Source organism: Vidua chalybeata, chromosome 2, assembly GCF_026979565.1.
Source record: "Vidua chalybeata isolate OUT-0048 chromosome 2, bVidCha1 merged haplotype, whole genome shotgun sequence".
Taxonomy (NCBI): domain Eukaryota; kingdom Metazoa; phylum Chordata; class Aves; order Passeriformes; family Viduidae; genus Vidua; species Vidua chalybeata.
Genome location: NC_071531.1, coordinates 23508019 through 23535817, shown reverse-complemented (window position 1 = coordinate 23535817; position 27799 = coordinate 23508019). Strand labels below are relative to the sequence as shown.

Genomic DNA, 27799 nt, shown 5'->3' with positions numbered 1-27799 from the left:
GGCTGACAGCAGCCCAGATGAAGGAAGTTTTCTCTCCACAGTTTGAAGTAAGACCTCTTGAAGGAAATACAGACTCAATTCACCTTGGGTAGTTAAGAAATACCATAATTAGCCTCACTCTGCAACTCAATAAGCAGTTTTTTTTCTACCTGTTTTGTATAGTCACATCATCAAAGGATCCCTACCTCATTGAGGGCACACCCGAGTACTGCTGACTAAATGACCACTTTGTTTTCTCCTTGTGGTTTGACATGTGTTTAATCTATTGAATTCCATTCAAACCCTGCTCTGGAAGCACAATTAACAATCTCCTGACAGGGTTTTGTAAAGCTCATGTCATCACAACACGTAAAAGTATCATAAATATTTATTTATTTTCATTTAAAAAAAGGACAACAGAGTATTCTTATCTGCATTCTCTACAAAGGAAGTGAAAACCAAAGATTTTCTTTTTAAATTACTCACTGATTTTGGGTGTCCCATTCAAGAACCTTGTGTTGTTTTTTTAACATGTTTTGTTTGCTTTAAAGACATAGTATTCTATAAACTATTATGTATCACAATTCCATAATAAAGTATAAAATGATAGTCTTAAGTCTGCATGCAAATAATTTTATAAATTCTATGTATAATGTCATATATTTATTTGCTAAATTATTTGTTATTTCATAAATTACAGATAATACAAATATTATATATTTTATTAAATATTATGTGTATTCACTATAAACTACAACCTATGGTCTCAAACCAGACTTCAAGAAACTCTGGAACAAACATTTATCCAAAAAAGTGCCCAGAGTGTGTCATTGGGAAACTCTATGACAGAAGCAGACACAGAGTACAATTCTACAGGTCAAGTTAAGTCAATTACTTTTAACATAGGCTACCCTCTCTCTATAATTTCTGTTCCTTTCTTAGCATGCTCTTCTAATTAGAAGAAAATTAGCTGTCAAACTAAAAACTGGATGCAATTATTGGCTTGCATTAAGGCAAAACACAAACTCTTTCTTCTTGCATGTCAAAGCCAACAACTCCTGCTGTATAACACAAAATTTTCCACTTGACCTTAAATTATATCTTATTTCATAACAAAAATTATATGTTTCATTTCTTTTATTTCCTTGTTGGAAGACACAACAAAATGAAAGGGTAACTCTGTAACACTGCAGAAGATGTAACTTTATGCTTGGCTTCAATCCCAGCACTCAGAGCATTCAATCCCACAGAAGAGCAGCACTCAGACCATCCTGCTCAGTCTGAGGTATTTGCAAGTGACATCTTCTTTTTCTCATGATAGGACTGCAGAATAAGCAAACTTCAAATCTTTGCTGTTAGAATTGTTCTGCTGTGTATAAAATATTTCAGCAGCCAAGCCTTTAGGTTTGTAACACCCTAAGTTTACACCCTAACACTTCTAAATGTGGCTATAATGCCTGCCAGCAAGACTCATAGCCACAGAAGGAAAACCCGCTCACTGTGTTAAACCGTGTTTGCCTGCAGCTGGGAGCCCACCCCTGCTCTGCTCATTCCTTCTCCTTCATGAAGGGAAGAAGGGGCAGCCATGCACTTGAGCTCCAACAGGCTGCAGCTGAACGTGCTGTTTACATTTGAAAACTCACCTGAGGCTGAGAATTGTGGCTACTATCTTAGTCATAACCATAACTCTGCACTGTCTGCTAACCAAAGACTTTAATGGTATCTTTGCTTTTCATCAGCTTAGCTCATGGGCAGTCTCTGTTCTTAGGAGGAACTGGTAGTGTTTGCTGCCGTATCACAAATGAGACTGATGCAAGCTGTAGGACATCTTCGCCATCACACTGCTCTCCTCTTCCAAGGCAAGAAATCAAACAAATCAGCTCAGTGTCTTGGTCAAACACAGCACAGCAAAGATGTTCTCACAGGAATATTCCAGTTTCAGGAAGGATGTTCCTGGCTTAGTGTCCTCTGCCTCTCCACTGGAATGACTTTCAGCTTGTATGAGTCTTTGACTATTGGCCCTATGTGGAAAAGTGCTTGACTACCACAACTGGCCTCACAAAGCAGTTCCCAGTGTGTGACCAGAGACAAAGCAGTTCAGGCCAATTGAGAAAAGGCCTCTTGATCCATCTGGTCACTGGTCTCAGCTGAGAATTAATGAATAGAAGATGAAATTTATTTTCTCAGCAGATCTGGAACCTGATACACCTGATACACAACAGATCAGTATCTGACTGTGGATGTAACAGCTACAGGTCAGCAACCTCATTAGATTAAGCCTTGATTAAGAAACAGTATAAATGCAGACAAGGCAAACTCCCTGAACCAATCTTTCAGGCACTCATCTCTAAGGAATGTACCATTGAGTCTCAGTTTTAGAACCAGGCAGAGCTCTGCTCTGTGGTCCTACTAAGCACAGTAACTGGTGATGGCACAAGAAGCAGAGCTTCTTTCACACCTCAGGAGAGCTCACCTCAAACACAGGATGATTATAGACATGCTTCTGGAGGAAATTCTGTGGATGGCTTAATACACATGAAGCATGGGGTAATTCATTAACACTGGATCAGATAACTTCGTCTTGTCTACCAGTCTTGAAAGCCTCTGTTAACAGATTCTACAAGTTGTCTGGGTAAGCTGTTTAAGTGCTGCACTGACTTCTATCAAAAATGCCTTGAGCTCTTTTGGTGGCCATTATCCCTTGTTACTACTATCACTATTGAGAAGACTTCAGCTTTGTAATTTCTGCTAGTTGTCCTGGTTACCTCCTATTGCTCTCATCCTATTGCCTCAGTATCCATCTTAGACTGGTGGGATCAAGACCACATATTTGTAGATGCAGCTTCAGTAGCCACAAGTAGCAGCAGACAATAAGTTCCCTCCATCTGCTGGCCAAACTCCTCTGAACACAGTCCCCTGTGTGGTTTGCCTGATTTATCGTCAGCACATATGGCTAGCTTCCATTCAACCCTGTGTCCATTGTAACCCCTGCACACTCTTCAGCAGGATTGCAGCTCAAGTCAGTCAGTTCCCAGCCTGTACCGAGGTATAGGGTTAATCTGCCTCAGGCATGAAAAATATGCACTTCCTCTCTTGAACTGCTCAAAGTTTCTATCAAACCAATTCCCAGGATTAAGCTCTCCCATTTGAAGTATGCCAACTACTCTGTCCTAAGTGACCATTGCCAACAGCAGCAACAACTTCAGCTGTAAAGAAATCCTCCAGGAACAAATAGCTGCTAAAATCCACAACTTTATTAGGCAGATGTAAACAGTTACTGCTTAGAGAATGACAACTGAACCACAGTTAGACTCCAAAGAAAAGCTATTAGAGCCTCCTGAAAAGGTAACTTGTGCAGCAGGTAACATGTCCATCCTTTCCTTCCCCATATATGGGAAAACTGGCACAAACTGCCACACTGATTTGGTATAAGAACACTATATGACCCCCATTCAACAGCAGAAGATAGATGGAAAACATGATCTCAAACAGAGCTGGTTTTGAGCGTGCTACTCAGGAGGCAGTATGGTAAAGATTTGTGGATAGGGAAAAAGGTTGCCTTCTGAATATATTTTCTTGAGAGTTTCTATCTCATTACATAAAATACCAGATTTGAAGATTATTTCATGTGGTTTTTGCCTCAGTGCCTGACAAATTACACTAATGTAATAAGGCCACTGTGATGGTCATGGTAGACTGCAGTGGAGAACACCTTGCAATGTCACCCACGAAAAAGCTGACAAGGTTTACTGGGTCATTATTTATTTAATGGGATGTTCTGGACAAAAACGACTAGATTAAAGATGATTGTCAGTATGCATATAGTTTTAAGGTCTGCATCTTCTGTATAAGCACACAATGTAGAAACCTCTATAGAATACTGAAATATCAAAACCAGAGAAACTTTTACCACATTACATTGATTACTAATTAGTACAGGACCACCATCATTACCACTGTAACCAACAGAAAAAAAAGTGTTTCAATGATATTTGCTAGTGAAAATCTGCTTCATTGACTGGGTCTGCCATGCACCATAAGAAAGAGAAGAATCGCTGCTTTAAAACAACAGCTTCATAAAATTGTAGCAATTTACTCGCAATCGGAGAGTATGACATCCACATCACAAGACAAATTACAGTTTGATCCTGCCTGTATAAACAAGAGATTTCTGAGTAAAGAGGAATGGAATTCAATTTGCTTTGAATTGTCACTGGTTCTCACTGTGAAGATGAGAGAAGGAATATTTTGTGACATTACAAGCACCAGCTCCTGAACAAAATGAAGAGCAAAGGAAGGGTGATGGGACATAAACAGAGAGGAAGAATGTGATTGTTACAGAAATATTCTTCCATCTTCTGAAGGTGATTTGAGCTCATGTAACTTTACAGTATGCAGGGACATTTTTGCCATATCTCTTTTCAGAAACCATATTGATATAGCTTTCCCTTATACTGCTTCTTATGGCTTTATGTCTAATAACTTTAGTCACTTGGTCTGGCATTTAAATTGGGAGACTAGTCACCCTAAAAACTGCACCTCAGATGGTAATTCACATTACATGGGGGTGATTATGCCCCTGAATAATCTGGGTGACAGGTCAAGAGGCATTTACAGAAAATAAAGCTGAATGCCTACATACATGTGCACACAGGCTCACCTCTCTGCTCAGACGTATTTTATTTTGAAATTGCATGTGACTTTTCATTAAAGGCAAGCAAACAATCAAACTTTTGACATTGTTTAATGCAGCAAGCATCTCAAATAAGGTGACATGGAATGAGGGTGCATAATGCTTAAAATTGCAAATTTCGAAATAATAAGAGACATGTTTACCTTTATTTATGCAAACATGATTATTTTTATGCTATTTTAAACAATGAATAATTAAAGTTCTGGGTATTTGAAAGACTATGGTCTCTATAGCATTGAAACAAAATGTAGAGGATTTAAAGTACCTGGAAAAATGGTAATCTGAGATTCTGAGAATGTATGCTGCTACCAAAACAATAGTCTTTAAGCAGTTTAATCTCACTAAAGAAAAAAGGGTAAAAAAACCCTCCAAAATAGATACAGTGTTTAGTTTGGGTCCTCTGACACTTAGCCCTTACCTTGGTCTATTCTTGCTAAAGATATGATATCAGACCATTTTCACAACTGCAATTAAACATCTACATTCTAATTTAGATAACTGAAATAGTCCTGAATTGCAGAAAGATAAAATATTTCAAAATTTCAACAACTTCAATAAAGCTTTAAATAGATTAGCATTCATTCAACAAATTAAAAAAGTCTTTTTTTTTTTCACAAAGACAGTACTATTGTACAACATTTTTAAAGCTGGCTAGCTAACCATAACCACACTACTAACAAAGATATGTGGGAAAGGCATGCAATGAGCAGCAAGTGCTTGGCACTTACAGATTCAGATACACAGATGGTGTAAATCAGTGCAGCTTCATCCAGTTCAAAAAGCTACATTGATGTGCACTCCATGTTTGCTAACAGTAGTCAGACCAGAAATTTAAGCACTGGCCCTTTTAGTAATGCACTTTGCTGTTATACATAAAAATGACATTATTATACAGGAGGTTTTTCTTCTACCAACAATGTATATTATTTAAATTTATTATGTTGAATTAGAAATAACAATTTATTAGTATTTATGAAGCTGAGATGACTTTCTTATGAAATCAGTGATATAAATACTATAACATAATTGAAGCCATTGTGTCTGAAATGCAGATCAATACATTTTTTACAGGTGCTCTCTTCAGAAATCAAAAGTTACTATGTATCTTCTACAGATATTACAGTTTCCAAAAGGAATGTGGCTAAGAACAGCCACAGGAAAAGCTAGCTTAAATCCATCTCAAATTGAAACATTAAGGTCAGCATCAAAATACTTGGATTTGAAAATCTTTTGTTCAGCACAGGGAAAATTACTTACCATTTGAACAGCCTCTCCATTAAATTTATTAAGCTGTGAGTGAAGCGTGGTGCTTGCAACCACTCAGCCTGACATCCACAGCTGAAACCCTTCCATCAGGTCAGTACGGATCTGCTCACTGTAGCAATGGACTTCATCCTTTTCCTTTTTTCTTGTTTTCCCTTCCCACCCCAAAAGCAGATAATCATGAGGGAGCAGTATAAATGTAAACTATTTACCTTGTAAAGAATGTAAAGAATTCAATTAATGCCAAGTCCTCTGAGAATAAATCACATTGCAGTAAAGGAGCTGATGTGTTTCTACTATTCTTGGCTCCATAGAGCCTCTTTTAGATGTAATTAGAAAGTTAGGGCTCTTAAATGACACAATAAAGCTTCCTCAATTTCTGCTTAACACCCAATTCTGTCTTTGCTGAAGAGCAATCCTGAGCGCATTCAGGCAGCCACCCTCTTATAAAACCCTACTCCCGTATGCTGCTCTTCAAGAGCCTTTCGATGTGACTAGACTGGTAAGTAGGAGCTGCAATCAATTTCCAGCTTGATACCAAGGAAAAGTTACTTATGAGAAGCTATTTATCAACTCTACAAGCTTCCTAATAGACTCTATTATCTATCTATCAGCAATTCAGTGAAGTTACACTGGCATTTTCTAAAAATTTATTATATTTAAATCAAAGAACCAACTAGTTTGGGATCTTGCCATTGTAGTGATAGAAGAAAGTCTGAATAATACCTAATTAAATATAACAGAGGGCTCTGCACTGTCATTTGTGATTTATGCCATGTAGCAGTCTGTGACATACAGAGATTTTATGTTCTAGGTAAAATTCATTAACTGTTTGCCAGCTTATTCAACAAAAGCAGCCAAACTGCTTGCCTGTGCATTAACCTTCAGTGTAATGAAATACAGGTTTCAAATACATATGTATGGGGTTCTTCTCATTTTTTAGAAACACAAAGAAATTATTTTCATTTGTCTGTTTTTGATGTACAAGGAATTCACAGGTATGAATGGTCTGAAAGAAAGTCTGTATGTCCCAGAGCAGTAGTCCTCATCTGTGTATCACATCCAGAAAATAAAGGAATGCAAGCAAAATGAACATACATGATCTGGTCAAGCTTATACTGTTTATTTTGGTAAAGCTGCTATCTCCATCTCCTTTCTGCTGCCATTATCCTTCTGTACTCCCTTGGAGGATGAGACAAAGGTACAGTCTGAATTCCCACAAACCACAGCATATTTCAAGTAATTTCTCCTGCAAACATCAGAACCTTTTGTGAAACAAACTAAGACACCATTGTCTGCTCTGGAGCACAAGAGTTTCCAACTAGAAAGACTGCACAGTCTGGGATATGAGTAAAACACATTAACCCATTCATCTCATAGAATATCTCAGGTGGGCTTTTTGGAGATGAAAATCTGTGCTCTTTTTTTTCACAAAGAATGGGCTTGTTTAATTTCAGGGCTTTATTGTAACCTCTTTAAATAATGAATATTCAGACAATAGGTTGAACTACTGCTCTTTTGGAATTTAAGTAAGTTTTTTGAGCAATCAGCACAAAGCTTAGAAGTATTCCCTGACAAAAAAAAAAAAAAAAAAAAAAAAAAAAAAAAAAAAAAAAAAAAGGCAAAAAAAAAAGCTTGTCAGGTAAATGTTGTACACCAGATACTCCTAGTTCTCCTTTTATTTTGCTGAGCTCTTGTGCTCTAAGATATAATTATCTATTTTTGTGGCTTCTAAATTTCACAGTGTCTAAAATGAAGACTGCACTGCAACATAGGAGAAAGGTATTTTACAACATAAACCCAAAAGTGTTTATATATGCTCTAGTAAGTAGTAGGAGGGTATATGTAGGCAGGGAACAGTATTTGAGGATAAAAACTATTTGAAATAGATTAAAGACTGCACAGGAAATAGAACACACAATCTGAGGGTGTTTCATCTGCCCTCTCTATTGGGAGGGGTCTCTAGATACCATCCATAGCCTTTGCCATAGAGAGAACTAGTAGGGACACTTCAAAAATGATCCAGCAAGCTAAATAACAATGCTGTAGATCATCAGCAGTCCAATACCTTTCATTGTTTATGAAGTGTAGAAACACCCTCTGAAGCTTGTCCCACCAACACCTTATCTTCTGCTTGCAGCAAGGTAAGTGGTGCAAAGTGTGCATGGCATTGCTTTTCACCCAAGCACTGTGGTTTGACTCCAGCCAGCAAACCCTACACAGCAGCTCAGTCCCTGCTCCACCAGCAGGACTGGGGAAAGAATACGAAGGGTAAAAGAGGACTCATGGGTTGAAATACAGTTTAACAGGGAAAGCTAAAGCTGCACACAAAGCAAAGCAAAAAGGAATTAATTTACTGCTTCCCATGATTTGGCAGATGTTCAGCTATCTCCAGGAGTGCAGGACCCCATCATGTGCAACAGTTACTTGGGAAGACAAACATCATCACTCCAAATGCGCTCCCTTCCTCCTTCTTCCTCCCTACTTTCTATAATAAGCATGAGGTCCTGTGATCTGGAATATCCCTTTGGTCAGTTGGGGTCACCTGTCCTGGCTGTGTCTCCTCCCAGCCTCTCATGCACCAACAACTCCCTCCCTGGTGTGGTTGTATGAGAAGCAGAAAAATCCTTGGCTCTGTGTTAGCCCTCCTCAGCAATTAACAAAAACATCTCTACAATTATCAGCCTTGTGTTCAGCACAAATCTAAACCAGAGCCCTGTACTAGACACTGTGAAGAAAATTAACTCTACCCCATCTGCAACCAGCACACCAAGAAGAAGAAACTTGGAGCATGCTGAAATTTCCTTGCAAGACTTGACATGGTGCCTTGTGTGACCAGAGATAATGGCTTGGACTCTAAACCTGACATCCTTATGGTAGAAAAGCCACATTATAATTTCTAACCATAATGAAATTGTTGTACAACACTACTAGGCAATGTAGTATTCACTTGTTTGAATAAATCATGTCATGATTAACCTGGTTTTGAAACATTTTACTGCAACTGGGTAACAGGTTTGGTAATTATCATGGGGAGAAAACCTACAAGATGCACACACACAAGTAACATAATCACAAAGACTGTGTTTCCTTAGAAAGATCAAAGCAAAATACGCTTATGTGTTCCCCAAAGCTTAATGGTAAAGCAGCTAATTTTTTCTTTTTTAAGAAATAGCTCAAGTCCCTATGTCAGGATCTGAAGAGAGAATTTAAAGAAATCAGAAAACAACAGTCATCTGATTAACACTGACTACACTAACACATTTTTATTTTTAATATATATCTATATATAGACAACTTAGGAGAGAAAACAAATTGACTGTTTGCACTAACACAACTTTTGGATCTATGAATTTATGTCACTTTTTATTTGGCTTTTTTCAGAAGCAAGCAATGTATATTTCTTAGAATAATGTACTAATTAATGCTCGTCACTTGCAAAGCCTGTGAGGAATAGCATCAGAATATTTGAATAATCCAAATTGCTGTAAATCACACCCAAAAGCAAGTAAAACAAGAAGATCTAAATCAGAAGGTAGAATGAGAATGAAGAAGAGCTGGGCTTGTCAAATGACAATCAAGAAAGATAAGAAAGAATAGATGAGAAGTCCTCCAGAAAAAAATAACTCCTTCTAGTCCTTGCACAGACCTAGCTGTCTTTATTTGGTTGCAGTACAAGACTTATGAAGTGACAATTAAGTTTTGACAATATTAGTTATTTCCTTACAGTGCATTAAATGAATATGTAATAATACATGGATCTCTAGCCCACACTTTCAGGTATAGGATAGAGAGAAGGGAAGCACATGCACCCAGGAAGAGATGCACTGGAAAATTCTTCCTGCCATCACAGTAAAATATAAAAGTTTTGTTACACAGGTACTTAACACAATAAACAGTGAAAAACACTAAGACTGTTGTTAATACTTGTAAATCTGAAATTTGGGAAAGTGAATTAACACATTAGTGCACAGTGAGAGGAAGCCAGAATTACAGATGCTACACCTCAAGGGTACCGAAAAGGTTGAACAGCAGCAGCAACAACCTACTGCTTGAATTAAGAAACAAGAAATCAGATTGTTTCAAAACCTGGGGCAGTTCTTTTATCACAGACATTCTCAGATATCATTATTTAGTCAGCAAATATACCAGGGCTCAAGAGTCATACAACATATAAGAATTACAGAAAAACACATTAAAAAAAAACACATAAATCAAAATTTGCAAAAACCTGCACATATAAAAGCTAGTTAAGGATTATGTGAATCAAGACAAAGGGGATATTTAGTATCATACATCATGGGGAGTTAAAAGTCAAAAAGGAAGCAGTGCTTCACAGACCTAGCCATAAGGACTGGCAAGCACACAGGAAAGGAAATCCTATGCCAAGTGAACTGTGGTTCTACACGCAATCTAATAATTTACAGAGATTACTGTAAAGTAAAAGCAGATGGAAAAATAGTTTACCACACAGTGGAGCTAAGAAAAAATCTGCAGCAGGGCTAATATGCAGGTCACTGTTCTGTGCACATCAAGGGACTGCCATCTCAGTTTTCAAATAGCAAGAGGACTGGAAACTGCCCTCCTCCATTCTGCAGAAAGGCAACTTATCTGGAATATTGCATTCAATTCTAGACAGTCAAATTGGAGCAGTTCAAAAGAAACTACCACAAATGGTTTTGGGGCCCAAGGGACTGATTTATGAGGAAAGATGAAAAGAATTAAATATGCATAGCTTAGCTAAGCAGTGACTAAGGAGAGAAAAGTTAACAGAAATTTAAAGAGTGAAAAGGAAAAAAGAGATGTTATATACCATAAAAATGAAGAGAATATGGAACAATAAAATGAATTTAATATAGTGCAAATTTAGGCAGAGTACCAAGACAAAAATAGCATATATGGATGATATTAACAGGTGAGGTCACAAAATTCCTTGTTTGGTGTACTGAGTGGACAGCCACACAAAAGCAACAACACAGGCACAGCAGCTCTGTGTTCCTGGCACTTAAGTCAGCTCCTTCACTCAGTTCTGAAATCTCCAAATGACCCTGTAAAGCTCTGTAAAGAGAACCCCTCAGTAAAGTGAAGAACCAACCCATGAGAATTTCTAGCATGTGAAGTCACACCACTGGCATCTGAAAGGCTTCTCTCCCTTGCACTGGTGGGGTAATTATTGGGTATGTCCTAGGTAAGGCTGGCTAAGGCTAGAAGAGCAAGGATGATTGCTAGTGAGAACTGGATCTTCATGGGTAAGTGAAAATGAAAGCAGGTTTAGTGGTTTTCCTGACACCAGTGTTTACAACAGTCTCTAAGGTCACCTTCCACATCTACCATCAAGAATTACACTTGTGTCCATATGCTACTATAGCTGTAGGGGCATGGAAACGGAAGTGAAGATAAGCATTATAACGCTTGATTGTGAAAATGTGCAGCAATGTCCTTTCTGGGTTAAATTAAAATGGGGAAATATGGTTGATAATTTGAAAAAGAGAAAGAAGAAGAGAAAGAAGAAGAAACCAAACAGCTTGATCTCATTTGAAAAAAAAAAAAGCAGTGTCAAAGGCTGGACTCCTAGGCAGGCACTTTTACTGAAGAAATAACTGGATGAACATAAATGGATTTTACAGATGTTGAAAAAACTGAAGCAGAAATCAAACAGAAATTATTATTGCAACTCTGGCATTACTGTTCACAAGAAAGAAAAACGTCACTCCAAGACAAAATAAATCTATGTATTCATCTTCTGATTAAGAAGAATTAAGTAATTTAGTTTGCCTTAAAAGCCTTACTTTTCATAACTATGTCTATATAATTTACATATGCCACTTCTGCAACTAACATTAGTACTGCACCTAACAGAATCAAATGATTGTGTTGAAAGAAAAGCAACTGAAAAACAAGCTGTTCAATTCATGTGAAATCTGAATATAAAATGTCTCTCCTTTTACATAAAATGATTGTTAAGTAAGGAATATATTGTTCTAACATTTTTTAGAGCTTCCTGCAATAAGCTACCTACAAATACTATTCTTCCCACAAAGAAATAAAAAAAGAGGAAATTTCTACATGCCTGCTTCCCTCCTTTCTCAGTTTAGATGTCAACATTTACGAAACTTTTCACAGGAGAAAGCTTTGATTCCTTTTATGGGAAAGGGATCACATTTGAAAGCTATCGATTAACTCTCCAAATATGACCTTAACACAATGCTCTATTTTCTGCAGATGCCTTTACAAGGTCCCATATATATTTTATGCGTTCTACTTCATAACAGGATTTGCACCAAATGGGACCACAGCAGGAGTCAACCAACCTGAGGTGGTATGGCCCAGATCTACTTCCTGTCTGTGTGTTCTGAACACTGCTTCCATCTCCTCTGAAATGTCATACTGCACAGAGAGACATTCACAGTAAGATTTACAGCGTAAGATATCAGATTTTATCTCTCTCTTTGTTTCTGAGAATGAGATTTTTGTTTTAAAATCCAGTATGAAATGAAAGAGAGTAAAGTACACTTCCAACAGGAATGTCCATATTCTAGCTGGATGAAAAGCTAGTAATAAATGACCAAGTGCTCTTCCACTGTGTGTGGTGCCCTCCTGTCCACACTCCTTGCCAGGTCCCATCCTTACATCAAAAAGAGGTTTAAACTGGACTAAGTCAGGGCTCTCTGAATCACCTTATAGTTGGGGGGAAGTTGTGAGGGACTGTTGTCTTTCAATGTACAAGAATGGCACTGACAAGAAAACCAGTTCTGGCCATACTGCGCACATGTGTGTTTCTGCAATTGATACCACACTGACCCATCTGTTGGCTGAAGGGATGTGCAGTAGTCAAAACTTGCAGATTTCTCTTAGTAGGTCTTATATTGCTGTTGTTTTCACTGAAAGCATTTGCTCAAAATCAAACAAATGGAAAATATCTCTTGTATTAAACAAACAGCTTTTCCTTAATTGGTGGTGTTCCTTTATGATATATTAAAAAGCTTACATTAGGACAGCTCTTTATTTGCTCCAAATCAAACTAAGCTTTTGCTGAATTAATTATTTTTGTGTGTTTAAGAACAAATTAAAATTAGTTCCATTTCAGATTTCACTTGCTTTAAAATAATCATGTTTATACTGTTGCAATTTTGATTCAGGTGTCAACTGAATTATCTAAAAATATTTTCTGTTTGGTTTCATAACTTAGAAACTGCAAAATTCAGCATGATGCAGTATATTAATTTGTACGGAACAAGAAAAAGAAATAAATGTGATTATTTGAAGCAAGAAGCTACATCAGGGTTGAAAAGTGGCTATATCACTACAGTTTCATAAATGGAAATAAAGAGTTAGGGAGGGTTGTGCTGTTGTGTGGGATGCTTTTCTGCTCTCTGTTCCTGCAGCAATCTTCTCAAAAAATGTAGTATCGGAATCTGAAGCTTCACACATGCTGTGCCAATATGGTGAGAAAATATGGTACTTTGACCTTTATAATCTTCTTTCATCTAATTTTTAGGGTGGATAGATTCTTTGCTGTTTGCAGAGTAACTAGAAGAAAAAAGCTCCAGATACCAAAATTATAAGGAGTTTCTTCAGTAAAGTTTTCCACAGAAAGTGCTGATTCTTGTCTTTACTGATGGATTTTTTAGAGTAGCAAACAAAATAATGACAAAAAATAATTGGTGGATGACTGTGATTTCCACTAAACTACTATAAATAAAACCTATTCTTAGCTGAATGCAAAGTTGGAAATGTTATAGTCTTCAGTTGTCCAAGTTAATACTGTTCCTTTTGCTATTATTTTAAAGTGTATTTTTCCAAGTTTAATATAAATTTAACATAAAAATGCATCTTGATAAAATTATTAAATGCTATTCTATGTGATTGGGAAAGTTGTTACTGCGAGGTAAGTTTTATTTACTGGAAACACACTTAGCAAATTATTAGACTACTACTACAAGTGTGCCAAGTTAATTGGCTTATTGACAGCTCAAAATATGTTTTTCTAAGTATAACTTCCCTACATACTGATATAATTTTTTTTATCTCTTTCCTTGCACCCAGAGTCATGAATATCAAACTTGTTAATATTTAGATTAGGTAAAAAAATTAGTTCAAATTAAAAAATTCATATAGCATTTCTGTCATTGTCACATGAACTCATGATCTGGAGAAGAGATAGATAAACACATCTAACTGGTACAGAGATACTGGCATTCATAGGTGGTGAATAATATCCTGTTTTCCTGTTGGCCTGCAATTATCCTGTGATCACAGGGAGAGACAGAGAGCTAAAAAGTGTGGTAGAAGAATATTCTAGCTGTGGCTCTATTTGTTTTAAGGTTAGCAAGATAAAACCCATTTGGTCTTCACTGAATAATTAAAAACCTTGGTTTTTAGATATCTTTCATGACACCTGAATTATCATATAACTTTTCAAAAAAAAGTTTGCATTGCATATCACTGATACATCAGACACATTCAGTCTGTCAAAATGGGATACAAAATCTAATGTATTGTATTAGCATTCTCTTACACATTTTTACAATATAAGTGTCTCAAACAAATACCTTTCATCAAAATCTCTTTACTCCTCCAGACTTGCTTTATGTGCCTTCACAGGACCTTAAAACTCCCAAGCAGTGGTTCATTTCACAGAGCCACTCCTCCCTCTCTTTCAGGATTCCCAGGGCAGATGACTCTTGACTCTGCCTCCCAGTTTCATTTCCAGCAGGCAGGATCACTCAGCCATGCCAGGCATCTCATTTCAGTAATAATCTTAACCTCATGCCACAGGTCACAGTGTTATAAGCATGTACAAGGGAAAGGAATTTTTCCCTGCAGCCAAGGTGTACTTAGCTCTGTTACTGCAGAAATAAACCATGACACAAGAGTTAGCAGACACTATCATGAATTCTCAACTTCGACAGGATAAGGACTGTCACAGACATCGTGCTTCTGCTTACAGCTCTCATTTCCACCACCTGCATATTTTTACTCTTTTGTTCCTAGAGCTCCTTATTGGATGCAGAAGACATGTCCAAGAAGATAGGAGAAGTCTCTGGGACACCAGAGTATACAATAAATAAATAATTACCACCTCCTGCCTAGCCCTGGAATAGAAGGAATCCTGTTCATTGGAAGGAGAAAACACTTCAAAAATTTGCTAGTTCTCTTATGTCACCAGCCATTTAGTGTGACAGAACACCTGTGTGCCACTGTTACTTGGGCCATCGCACATCCAGCACATGCTGCCACAGAGGTAAATGGTTCCTGCATCACAGAGTGACCACGAGTCTCCAATTTTTCTTTTCAGGCTCCTCCTCTCTTATTTGGTCTAACCTACAGTAACTCACTCTACTGAGGCACAGATCAAAGTTTCACAGGCTGTCTCACAGTAAGAAAGCTGATACAAACATATCGTGTTTTACCCCCAGTATTACTTCTTCATCCATGGGAGAATCAAGTTCAAGTCTCCATCCTCTGAAAACTGAAACTAATGTATCATATCACATCTTTCCCCCACCTTTTCCAAGCTCCATAAGGTTCAGGTAGAGCTACTGCTTCATGGGCAATCCTTGCCATGTAATCAGGTCCTGAAGGTAATAATGTATAGATATTGAATAAAATTATTATGTTTATTTTCTATCTTGTTTCAAATCCTGGATTAAATTTTTCAATAAACATCTAACTAGTATTTCCATCCCAGATGACTGTAGGTATTGGTCTGTCACAGAGCACAATTCAGTGTGTTTTAATTCATACAAAGGATTTAAAGGAATTGGAAACAGATAAACCAGAAAGAAGTAGAAGCTGATGTCCAGATTTTATCATCCTAATATTTGGATAAATTCAGTTGGCTTGGACTTCCACCAGGCATGATTATAACTCCTTCTAGCAAGGTTTTTATTTTGTTTGCACTTATGCACCTCTACAGCATTTGCAGTGGAAATCAGACTCTGTAGTAACAAACTTAATCTTTGCTAAAGTACTGCTTTTGTTAGTTACCTTTGCAGATCCCTCAGAGGACGTCCAGAGCAAAGGTAGAAAACCACTGCCATAACATGTAAATGATGATATATATATCATAACTAGATATAAAAGGGACAGAAGACAGCAGCAAGGTGTTGCCTAATTTGCAAAATTACATTAATTTGTGCAATCTGTCACAAAAATCATCAAGATAAAATGGTACCCTGCAGCTGGCAGATAATATGTGATACTCTCCTACAAACCACTATTCTCTTTTCTAAATACTCACACTCACAGATTGCCAAGGATAAGCTACCAGCACAGACAGGGACAGCTCTGAGCAGCAGCAATACTTGGCTGCAAAAAGGAGATGGGCACGAGTAGTGACAACATGAGCTGCTCCAGCAGGCAGACACACATTCGGCTTAGTGTTAAATGCTGCAGGTGCCAGCTAAAGACAACATGATGGTTGCAGCAGGCGCAGTTCCAGAGTATTAGTGGGATGAAAGACCTCACTGGGCATGGTCCCAGAAAATCTGGTTTGACCACACAGCTACCCCTGCTCAGAGCAGGAGAGAATATCCAGAGAATGGCAACAGAGCTGGAGAAGGGTTAGGAGCACAAGTCTTACAAGGAGCAACTGAGGGAGCTGGGGTTGTTTAACTTGGAGGAAAGGATGCTCAGGAGACACCTTATCACTCTCTGCAATTGTCTTAAAGGAGCCTGTAATTAGTCTCTTCTCCCAGGTAACAAGAGATAGGACAAGAAAAATGGCCTCATATTGTGCCAGAGAAGGTTTAGATTGGATATTAGGAAAAATTACTTCACTGAAAGTGTGGTCAACACTGGAACAGTCTGCCCTGGGAATTGGTTGACTTGCAATCCCTGGAACTGTCAAAAAAACATGTAGATATGGTGCTTGGGGCTGTGGTTTAGTGCTGGATATGGCAGTGTTAGTACAATGGCTGGACTCCATGATCTTAGAGGTCTTTTCCAACATTAATGATTTTATGAGTCTGTAGTGGACTGAAGAGCTTTCAAAGTTGGATCTTTCCAGACAGAAAACGCTTGTGACTATATGGTGACTTATATGGTGAAGTATATTTGATTTTCACAGCTTTCTAATGGGAGCAATGCAATGAAAAAATGAAAAAATATTATTAAAATTGTAGTAACATCATCGAAGAATAGCTATAGCCCTTCTCAGCTCACATTCCCACACCCAACTTCTGCAAAGATTTCAAAAAAGCAAGATGCAAACATATGCAAAAGCTAGGTACATAGCACTATAGCTCATAAAACACTAGCTTTTAAGTCTTATTAACATATGCCTTTTAGATATTTCCTCTCTACCCAAAGTAGTCCAAGAGACAGTGCTCTAGCTCTGCTCTGGATCAGTGTCTTTTCTTTCTGATACAGAAATCATCGGTGAAATGAGTTAAAAACAAAGTGGGCTGTGAAGAGTCACGTTCCAACCACTGTGAGATTCAGCTGTTCTCAGCACATCTCAGAATACTGCTGGTGCTGCAACTGCGCACGCAGCCCTGGCCCATCTTTGGTCCCAGCTGTCTGCCAAACACAAATATCTGCAACATATTGGCATGTTAAGTCAGATCATAATGCTCAGGGGAGCATCACAGAGGAAGTGCTTCTCCTTCACTAATTACAGGTGGAAATGGAAGCACTTCTGTCAATTCTGAGAAGCACGGGCAGTGAAAAAAGCTCCTGTCAGGCTCCAGCCAGCATCTGTTGTCTTCTAAAGGACACTATTTGGAAAGAAAAGAGCTTTGTGGTAAAAACCCCAATTTACTCAGAATTCACTAATCAAAATTCCAAATCTGAAAAACAGGAAAAAATATTATTGACAAAATTGATGATGTACATTCACCTTTCCCTCTGCTGTGTTTTAGTCCTTCATCTCTGCAGTCAATGCAATGAACATCCCAATTAGTCATAATTTACTTTCTTTTAACAGAAGAACCTCAGGGTCATCCTCATATCTTTCCTATAGTTTCACTGAAGAGTTACTTATTTAGTATGCTATTGACACTCACATGCCTATCTAGATTTGCTACAATTTCACTGTAAGAGTAATTTAAAAGTGAATAAAAACCAAACAATACTTTTTTGACATCTTCAAGATAGTTATATTGCAAATTCCTCTTTTGCATTTATCAAATCTCAATAGAAGCTCAAAGATTTATTCCTTGAATGCACCTCTAAAACTGTGCAGTAAAACTACTCTGCTTCTCCATATGAACAGGGAATTTTAACCCCCACTAGTATTAAAAGCAGTCCATACACCAGTCCCATTGAATGCAGACAAGAGGAATACCATATAAATAATTTTTCTTGAAGTACTAAAATACTTTCAGGGCACCTTAATTTCATATTAAGACAGCAAAGAACCACATTATTTGTTTATTAACTATAACACAATGTTTTAAAAATAGTTTCAAAGTGTCCTTGGTGCACTTAAGTCATTAAAGACCATGATCTACAGAGAAAAACCTTTTACAGCAGTCTGCTATTTGACATGTAAAAACTGTGCCATACTCACTGAAGTCTGAAGTTTTCTAAGTCCTTAAAGTAAAAAACATCTATGGCTATTTAACTACTGTTGGCTGTCCAAAACAAGTATTTAAAGAATAATTCATTTCTCTGATGTAAACCCAGTAATTTCTACTCAGACCCTGGATGCTTTCAAAGGCAAATCCTATAAGACTGAAAAATGTGCAGCTAGGAAGACAAGCAACCTTGAAAAAGAAAAAATGCTGTTAGGAATTTCCTCTGCAATGAATCAAATACATTTAGCATAGATCCCAATTTCAGGATGTCTTTAAGGAGGCAAGCTTTCATGATTCAAGGTTAAAAGTTCATTGTTATTTTTTTAAATCTATCACAACAAATAGCTAAATATTCTGACAAGGAGGGGATACAAGCATTTGATCTACAGCAGATGATGAGCTGGGCTCACAATTATAAAGCTATTCTCATTTGTATATCCTTGCAAAGTGTGAGAGCCATGTTCCAAGGTTGTCCTTAAAGGCGTCCTTAACATAATGCTGTCAATGACGTTTCTTCTTTTCGGACATTACATTCTTCAGTGATTAATTTAAACAAAAGTTTTAAAAGCTGATCATTATGAAGTTCAGAATGAGAGCATTATTAGACACACAATGAAGTTACCTCTGAACAGAGGAGAGAAAGAAACACTGGGCTCTGCCAATATATTCACATGCAAAGTAACAACTCCCCTTCCCCACTACTATGTTGACATCATGCAGCATCTGCATTCGACTTTTTGCATATGTAATGAAAGGCACACCTCAGAAAATAAAGACAGTTTTAAAAGCAAAATAACCATTTTGTTACTTACAGCATTTGATAAAATGGTAATGAGACATTCTTTCATCTCAGGCTGTAGTCTTGCTACAGGTTTCAGCATTCTCTTCTGCTACAACTGTCATGCCCAGAAAATGCATTATTTAAAGCCCTTCCTCAGGTATCCAGTACACCTCAGAATACATTATTCAGCGTAGTTTCTGTTCCAGGATCTTGCAGAGGCTTCCAAGTCACCCTCACCCGGCTGCTGGAGTTACGATAAACCTCTGTGCGTCTTGAACCATGACTACTGCACGTGCTATTGTAGCACAATTGATTGACACCGCTCCTAATCCCACATCCCCAGGAATAGAAGGATTTAATTGGTGTGCACTTGCAGCCACATTCTTCCAGCACTGAGGTGTGCTGCTGCACTGCGGCTTTCACAGTCCTGCCAGTTAATGGCTTTTCAATAGCTTTCAAATGGCAGCAAACTAAGCTTGATGAGTGGGCTCGAATGAAATAGCAGAACAGGGGACCTTAAATTTTATTTGTGCATGTTGTTCGTGTGCCAAATGCGACCAGATTTTTAGCTAGTACTAAACCGGCATTATTTTTAGTTGCCACCAGTTGCTGTGTGAATAAGAAATTGATATAGGCTTCCAAGAATAACCATCTTTTAGCATCACAGATAATTTTTCAGTATATTATAAGGTAAAAATCAGGATAGAGCTTACAGCCATCTTCAGACTCTCATGGTTTATGCACGGATTAATGTACATTGAACTAAAAACATGCATGTGTGTACATTTCTTGATATGTTCCTGTTCTATCATTTCTTTGTATTGCAATGCATCTTTTTCACAGATGGAATATTTATGCAAGGAGACAAAAACTGCAAGCTCTGCATGGTTTTTATCATGATTATGCGCATGTTATCTAATGACATTTAAATCACTGATTTTAAGACAAAAAGCCTAAGAAAATGCATCACTAAGAACAAGTCCATACAATTATTTATCACATTGTAGAATAACAAGTCAATGTACACTGACGCATTACCCGGTTTCAGATTAAGGGCACACAAAAGGCAGACCTGCATTGTATTTTAAACACCCAGGCTGCAGCATCCTCTGAGAACAATTTTTGCATTACTTTGCCAGGAACAGTTACCCATGAATTTGGCTACTACTTCTGTGAGATAAAACCCATTTGGCTACCACTGTAAGAAACCTACAGCTGAACTGCAGTAAAATATTTTTATAGTATCAAAAAATAATTTAAGAAAACTGTACTCAGTGAAGACCTCCATTTGCTTACTATGCCTCATGCTTACCATAGTCAACACTTCACTGAGTGAGAGCTCTTGTAAAGGAAAACTGATAGCCCAGCCATATTTAAATCTTTTATTCATCTGAAAGGGTTCTCACCTACTATTTTGTATACATAACATTTTAACAGCTACAAAGTGTTAAAAGGACTACAAAGGAAAGAGGGTCTAACTAATTAGTGAGGATCACTAATTCAGATTCTATTAACTATTCTGCAAAGTTCCCATAAGAGCAGAAAGATATATATTCACAGGCTTCCAGTGATCCATTAGCAAAACCCTTAGGTGAAATCTCTCAGCTCCTAATAGCCACATATTTCACATCTGGTTTAAAGTCAAATATGCACAGCAATTCTTTTGCAGAACTAATAATTTAGGTGTTTTGGTTTTCTTCCTGAAAACATAGTTTTCCAGAAGAAAGTGAAAAAAAAATCAAGTAGTAACCAGAGGGACATAGGGATAAATTACATAAAACACAATACAGTAATTACATTACCATGGAAACTTTTTTTTACTGTAAAGCTCGGAAGTCCAAAGTAATTAAATCTATCCAGACTGTCTTTCACACCTATACAACACTAAGCCAGTTTGGGCCATATGGCTTATAAAATAAATATACAGAGTGTTTTAAGAGGCAATGTTAGTCATAGTTCATGAGCAAGTGTCAAGTAATCTGACAAAAAGGCCTTAGAGCAATATTTTTTGGTGGAGACATTCCTGACAGGTTCATCTCTGGTGGCACTGTCAGGCAAACAGGCTGCCATGTCTAATAACATCACACTTCACCATCCCACACTGGTTAAAACCAGGAGCACCTTGGTAAACAATGGTGAGTGAGAGAAATTGACAAATGATGTTTTTCAGCAGACAGACATAAAAGGAAGAAAAAGTACCTGATTTTGGCTTGAACAGAATGTGAAGGAAAAGTATTTGGATCTGTCTCATTTTAGATTGCAATATATGTGATTACGCATTGCATTGTCATAGTAAAAATTTTCGATGGTGGAACTTGATAGAATTTATGTGACAGGCTAGACTACATCCTCCATCCTGCAAGGAATGGGAGAGAGAATTCAACAACTCTAAGTGCATGGTCCTGCACCTGGCTGGAAGCAACCCCCAGTATCAATACAGTCTGAGGGATCAAGGGATTGGGAACAGCCCTGCTGAGAAGGACTGGGAGTTACTCATAAAAAGCTGGACACGAGCCAGCAACATGTGCTTGCGGCCCAGAAAGCCAACTGTGTCCTGGGCTGCTTCAAAAGAAATATGACAGGTCAAGGGAGGTGATCCTGCCCCTCTCCTCTGCCCTTATGAGATCCCCAACCCTGGAAACATTCAAGGTCGGGATGGACAGGGCTCTGAGCAACCTGATCAAGTTGAAGGTGACACTGCTCATTGCAGAATAGGCTTGAACTAGATGACTTTTAAAGGTCCCTTTCAATCCAAAATGTTCTATGATTCTACATCCTTTACAAAGAGTGTTTAGGTACAGGAGAGACTCTTGAATGCAGCAAGCTGTTGACTTGATATTTGCATCAGACAGACTGGAACAGTGCTGTTCTCTATATACTCTGATTTCTTCTCTCCTAACGTGCGCTGGTCCATGTCATCAGGGAAGAATGCGAGACTGTTTGACAAAGGGGGGTTGCACTGCTACACCATAGCTTGGGTCTGTGCCCTTCAGCTTGACTGCTGGACTAATCAAGTCCATGAGCACCATGTGGCCACCTGCAGCAGGGCACTGTGCACTTTCCCACCCTCCAGGAGTCTGTATGACAAAAATATGTGGTCAGTTACTCAAGTAAGAATAACAGTCCCTAGACAAATGGAAAAAAGGCACAAACTTTTCAAGAGGTGGCACCTGGCAGATGGCAACCTCGACAGGCCTTTTATTTTAGAAAACTGTGTTGTTTTGTTTTTTTATTTTAATTTTGTAACGTAACTAGTTTTATTATGTGGGTAATTATCATTAATGGGTTTGAAAAAGCAGTGAAAGCATAAATGGAAAGAAAACACGGAAAGCAATGTATATTGCTATCAGCAGGAAGTTCTGACATATTGAAGGGCAGCATCAAAGAGAATTAAGAACAACAGATAACTGCAAATGCAGAGACAGGATGACCCTTCAGGAGAAGGGGCAGCTGAATTTGAGGTAAAAGGAAGCCACAATACTTACCTCTGGAATACTTAAGAAGCCAAAATCTGTTTCAGCTGCTGGAAAGACATTATTTCCAGTGCAATCTTTTGCTAGGTTGGAGAGTAGAGGAAGAACAGAAAGAAACCACTATGGTGGTGGGCTGTCGATGTCATAAACAAGGATTTCAAGTGTAAGAAAAAAAAATAGTTTTTTGGAATGACTCTGAAAGAGGGAATACTTAATTGTAGGTGATTTTACAAAACAAATTGTACTATTTGGTTATTCACAAGAAAGGGATATTAACTATGTTAGGTATTATCTCCTGATTGAACTCCAGCAAAATAATCAAAAGAGAAAAAACATATAAACAACACACAATCTGACCATAAGAACTATGGAATTATACATAGACAGGCTCTGTAACATTGGCAAGTTTTCAATCACAGCTCCAGTGGTTCTCTAAAGACTACACTGGTGTTTAAGTCTACAAAAAGGCACAAATGCTCTTGAGCTGGTACTAAATCTGGTGATAAAACACTTAATGTATTTGATTTTTCCAGCTAAGCAAAAATATAGATTAAATAGAGTCAAGGTGAGAAAACAAGCTATTCTGGAAAAAAATCATTGCCACCTCTCCCTATAGAGAGAAAACAGCCAAATTCATTCTTTGTAGAAATTCAGCATTCAATGAAATTACAGAGTTATTTAAAGAGAATCTTGGAGCCAGTCAGCCATCACTAGGATAGTTCTATTTCCTAGGATAAACACCCATCTAGGGATCACCATATCAGAGTAGACGCTGCTTTCATATCTCAGTTTCCAAGGCTCAGACTTAGAAATGCATCTATGAAGTGTTTCCTAAAACAACCCAGCAAACAAGAATACTTTAAAATAAGGTTCTGCTGTCAAGAACTGACACACGTATTGCATCCATGTCATGTAAATATCCTGTTACTCTTCCAGTGTCTCCTGGTTTCACAAACAACTGAACATTTAATAATTTTATCATCTTAGTATTTTGCAATTCATATATAACTGAAAGATTTGATAGAGGTATGGAGAACTACCCAGAAGCAATTTGAATAATGAGAAAAAAACCGTGGCTACTGGTTTTAAATACATGACAGATGCTCCCCATTTATGCCATTTTTGCTCAGTGCAGCAAAGCTTGTTATATTCCTTCAGATGTTACAACTTCATTGCACTACTTATGGGTTTGGGACTGCAGACAAAAAAAGTGGAATGCAGAGTAGCACTGACATGGCTCATTGACAAGTGATACTGCTTAGCAATCAAACCTCGGCCATCCTATCCAGCTGCCAACAAGCCACTCTTCAGATAACATCTGGTAGCTCTATGCTTTATCAGGAAGCTGGAATGAGCCCTAGCAGATGCAGATACTTAGCAAGAAGGACTGTACTAATTTTCTCTACATGAGTCACAGCAGAACAAAACACAGCAGTTTCTCAAAATCATTTTTTCTATGAACTTGCATGTCAGATGGATATGAGGTTTGCTACAGAGATTGCAGCAACAAATCAAATCTTATAATTCAATCAATCACTCAGTGTGGTTAACTTCTAGAGGACCCGATGACTTTTTGTCTTCTCTTCCCTCTTCACTTCCTCCAACTTTTGCATCCTTTCCTTGTTTTTCCATTTCACAGGAAATGCCTTGATTTTTCAGGAAGCTGGCAACCTTCCCCCCATTCTTCTACCTAGAGATTGAAAAAAAGTGAAAAAAAAAAACCTTTTTCTTCTTCCCTATATACTGTTGTAACTGAATAAATATAGGTGGACTAATCTGTAATTATTCCTTAATGAATTGAAAACAGGATATTATTATCCACTACTGATGAAGTTTGCAAAATTACCAGTAGAAGTCATGTGCCATTTGAAAGTATTACTCGCTTCCTGCCACACCCAAAATGACAGTTTTTCAGGTTGTGAGTAGGTCTGTCTGGCAGTTCCTTAACTGGATGAAATGAAGAAGCTCTCACTTGTTGTGGGAGAGCCTAGAGCTGAGGTAATAACAAAGCCAAATACAAGAAGAAATCCCAATAGTCTCATATATGGTTAGGCTTATGTTTGGCATTGGTAGTGACTCAATAATTAACTTCTTCACTACAATGTGTGAATGTGCTTTTTTAAATTAGATTTCTTAATAGATTTGATGAAAGACTGCTATCGAGAGAAGCTGCAGACATTTTGTATGGAAAGCCCCTTACGAGACTGAAAAGACACCAGCAAGACATGCTAAAATGGTAAGCAGAAAAACATAACAACACCCAGACATAAGAAAAAAATGAAAAAAAAAATCCATGAATTTCCATGTAATAAGTTATGATATGGTCAGAGAGATTTTTTTTAAGTTTTCTTGATATTTGGGAAAGAAAGAGGCAGGAAGACCAATTCAACATGAAAAATGTACTGCTATCCTCTTGATAATTAGCAAATGTGATGACCCTGTAATATATCCCTATTTTTTTTAATTGGTTTGATCATTTTCAAACCAGGAGTCAAATAATTACAATACTATTATATGCATAGAAAGTCAAGAGTAGACCAGAGGAATTGTGTATCTTTTTCCAGAGCAAAAGTTACTAAAATAACATAAATCTTGAAGTACAACAGCCTGAGAGGACTGCAGAAGGAGTCTTTGAAATAGAAGGTATTCCTAATTTAGGAAAAAAATTGACTTGGGCAGCTGCAAAAGCCAAAGAAGTAAGTGATAGAATAAGACTTTTGCAGGACTGTAGGACAGCACAGAGAACAGGGTGCCAATTACAAAAATTTTAGAAATTACTCCAGTATTTGGTGTCCCAAAAGGGAAAAAAAAAAGAATTGATGTTGAAGATTTGGAAGGGGTGGTGAAGTGTTAGTATTTTAAATTACTCATGTCATTCAAATGTCATTACTCATGTCATTCAAAAAACCTACCAAAACAAAACACATGTACCATATACAAGTGCTATAGACCAAGACCAGAATGAATTCAAGTTTAAACTAAAATTACAAGATACTAAGGTTCTGTAGATACAACATGAACATTAGACAACTGACAATTATTGTGCTGAAAATTATGTTGTACATAACAGTTTCAATATAGACACTGTAAGTAAAATGCAACATTATTAAATTATATAAAAAATAATCTGAAAAGCAAAGACTAAATTTAGGCAAAGAAAGCTACCCAAGGCTTGTTTTATTTTCTGATTTCTCTACTGTACATTTTATCTCACACTAAATACAATACCACTTCTTTTCCCCAGACTTTCTGCACTTCTTTCTTCATGTGACTCAGCAGAGGTTGTTAATGCATATTTGTCTGACACTGTTTTCTTATGAAGCACAGAGAAAATGGGAGGGAAGGGGTGTAAGGTATGGAAAAGGACATGTCACTTTTATTAAATTGACTGTGCTGCCGTACGTGCACAATGTAGCAACATGCAGCTGGGGTGATCTCTGCTTCTGCACCTTCTTCAGTTTCTAATGCACATATTTACTTATTTCCTCTTTTTTCTTTGTCTGTGTCAACATGTAAAGAATTCATTATCCTGACCACAAAGACCAGGTGAGAGTCCAACTTGATAAGAAAAATAATCAAATCAAAGGGTATGATGGTAAGAACTTTTGACATGACATAAAATAACATGATATTGCTTGAAGATGATATGGACAAGTCCATAAGCTCACTGAACAAGAGCAGCATGCAGGATTTACTGCATTCTGTACAAGTGAGAGATGAAGAATCTACTGCACTCTGCTTGAACATAATAGAACTACATCTCATTCTCAAAATAGCAAAGAATGGATAAGAAGTTAACAAGAACTAGGCAGCTGATTTGGAAAGAAAGGGGTAATGAGAAAAATATTTGAAGAAGCAAGGAAACAGAGGTATAGTAAGATGACTACTAAAGGCACTGATTTATAGAGGTGTCCAAACAACATTGAGAAAGAAGTAAATCTATATAATTTTATTTATATTATCTGAGGTCAAAAAAAGGGCATTCAGTGAGGCAAGTTACAAACAAAGACAGTCAGAAAGATACTGGAAAAGAACTTCTCCAAGTGAGCAGTGGACAGGTCACAGCTGAGATGCCAGTGATCAAGAACAATAAAAGGGAGGATTCTCCAAACATAGACTAAGAATGATGTGAAGAGTGCTGAGGATTAATCAATAAACACAAGATGCTTGATAATCAGTTCTTTCAAACAGAAATAAATGAAATATCCAGTTCAGATCTCTGTGTTTTGTACCAACATGAATAATAAAGGCAAAAGCCATCAAGTCAGCAAACAGCTGGTTTACACGTGACCCAGTAAAGAGTAAGGCACCTTTGTACAGTTACTGCACATATCCCTAGAGCACCAATAACCATCAGCAAATGAGCTGAATTTTGTTAAAATTCAGATAGCTGAAACACAGTTTTCCAATTTTATAAAAATATACTCTTTGTATGTTTCATTCCCCGTGATCTGAAAACCTGTGGAACTTATTCTTAGAGCACATTCACTTTTTTCTCCAATGGCTGGTTGTTCATATCAAACAGAAGATTTATTTCTTTGCTCTCAAATGAACTTATTCTTTTAATCAAACACTGTATTACAAAAGTAGTTATTATTTTAGTTTTGTTTTCTTGAAAATACAGTAGTAATGACCTTTAATTTCAAACAGTAAAGGACACATGAGAAAGTAAGAAAAATAAATGGACAAGTATAATAGGGTAAAACACATCTATAAAGAAGAATTATCCTGCAGGGTAAATCATGGCATCCCAACAATTTATAAGGCTTTTTTGTTTGATTGGGTTTTTTGCTTTAATTTGTAGCAGAGTATTCCTCAGAAAGAAAAGAAGCATCCAGCACCTTGCCATCCTGTAAGAGGGCACAAGAAATCATTTCCTTCACCCATTAGCCAAAATACCTTAAGCTGAAATCACCATGGATTGCTACTTCTAGGCTGTAAATTCTTAGAAGAGAAAGCCACACAAGTTGGTGTTGACTATAAATCATTCTTTGATTCTTAGACTTTAACCTCAAAACCAGCAGGGGTTCTGTCACTGCCTTCAAAGGATGCAAAGTGAAACACTTAAAAGTGATGACCTAAGATTATT

At 37.4% G+C, this 27799-nt stretch overlaps 1 protein-coding gene across 1 annotated transcript in view; it reads right to left on the bottom strand.

Annotated features, from left to right (window-relative positions):
* Positions 1 to 27799, bottom strand: part of MYO16 (myosin XVI) — a 353672-nt gene that overhangs the window by 260807 nt on the left and 65066 nt on the right. The gene's annotated exons all lie outside the window — the stretch shown is intronic.